Raw genomic sequence first — 1,932 nt, 5'->3', positions numbered from 1 at the left:
GCTGAGTTCGACGGCCGATGGGTTCGGAACACTTCTCGGTTTAGTTCTAGAACTGCCAATATCTAAGGAAAAAAATAAGCTAAGCTAATCCGATTCGGAATACACCCATCATGAAGATTGAAATTTGACCAATAAGGATAAAGAAATTTTAGTTCCTTGTTACGTCCTGGAGAGATTCGGCCGATTCCCCGGATTCGAATTAACCCGAAACTATTGCTGGATTCACACTGCATCCGATTTTCGTCACACTGACGCTCTGCATCCAATCAGAAAACAGGATTCCGATAATACGAAGCAAAAGTCATAGGAATCCTGTTTTCTGATTGGTTGCAGAACGTCGTACGACGAAAATAGGATGCAGTGTGAGTCCAGCAATTGTACAAAATTTATTTGGAATTTTATAGTAGTATAGCGAAAATCAGAAAAGTACACTTGATCCACTTGATCAATGTGCACATAATCTAAAAATGTGTCTTTAAAAGTTAAACATATTTTCACATGTATGTATTATCATAAGTTCATGGGTGCGTTCAAGTTGACAAAGCGGCTAGCCTGCTCGCCAAGCAAATGAACATAATTGGTTGTTACTTATAGATTCAACCAATCATATTCAATCGCTCGATAAGCATGCCTAGCCGTTTTGCCGTCTTGTACTCGCCCATTACCCCGGATCTACAATAAGATTTTAACCCTTAAGCCATAAGAAATGGGTGAATTACAGTCGATTATTCTCCTCGGATTTGACTGTAATTGGTCAATTTTTTACAGCTTAAATCTTAAAACACCTATTGTAGATCCGGACTTAATGTCCGTATTCATAGGGTGCGTTCGGAAAGAACTATTCGCGCTATTTAGGGCCGCTATCACCAAGCTCAGTTAACTTAACTGGCCAGTTAGTCCATCGGAATTGACCAATCGCATTTGTCATTTTGTTTGCTTCAAACTAACTGGTCAGTTAAGTTAACTGAGCTTGGTAACAGTGACCTTTAGCACTACAAACTATTCGCTGAGCTGCAGATAGCGCTAACAAACACGATCATGAAGTCACTAATGGTAGCGTGTTACAACTGCGCGCTATCAACGCTATTCCTTCCGAAATAATGTATTGATAGCGTTAGCGTTTGCAAACTCTGCTAACAGCACTGCTGTATTGTCGCACATGGGTCGAATGTTTCAACAATCGTTATAAATCATATATGTTCCTAAGTTGTCCATAGGTTCCCTGTACATATAATTTAAGCTGTGTTCCATAAAGTGGCGTCTACAATAAGATTTTAAAGCGTAAAATTTAAGCTTAAACCTTAAGCCATAAGAAATTGATTAATCACGATCGAATATGAGAAGAACACTTGATTATTGATGGTTCAATTTTTTACGGCTTAATCTTAAATTTTACGTCATAAAATCTCATTGTATAAGACGCCGCTTTATTCACTGCGAGTACGATAGACTTATTACGTACATTTAGGACTACTCAGTTAATTTAACTGGGCCAATTAATCCATCAGAATTGACCAATCTGTCAATTCTTCAAACAAAATGACAAATGCGATTGGTCAATTCCGATGGACTAACTGGCCTAGTTAGATCAACTGAGCTTGGTGACAGTGGCCCTTAGGGCCAATTTCACCAACCACGGTTAGATTAACCGACGGTTAAAGTTAGCAGAGGGTGGCCAACAGACATTCATATTCTCTCGTAACCTCTTATATATTGTCAACTTTACGGAGCTTTGTCTATCTGAAATTTCATCAGTGAGTGAGAATACAAAATGAATGATATTATAAATTACATATTTTTTGACGAATTTGCTGGTTACAATTTAGAAAAACGTCGAAGACCACGTAAAATCAAACCACGTATAAATTATTTAGAATTGTTTGACGATGTAGATTTCAGGTCAAGGTTTAGAATATCAAAAAATCATTTTAT

Source organism: Mycetomoellerius zeteki, unplaced genomic scaffold (assembly GCF_001594055.1).
Source record: "Mycetomoellerius zeteki isolate Tzet28-1 unplaced genomic scaffold, Tzet1.0 scaffold938, whole genome shotgun sequence".
Lineage (NCBI taxonomy): Eukaryota > Metazoa > Arthropoda > Insecta > Hymenoptera > Formicidae > Mycetomoellerius > Mycetomoellerius zeteki.
This window is presented reverse-complemented; position numbering follows the sequence as displayed.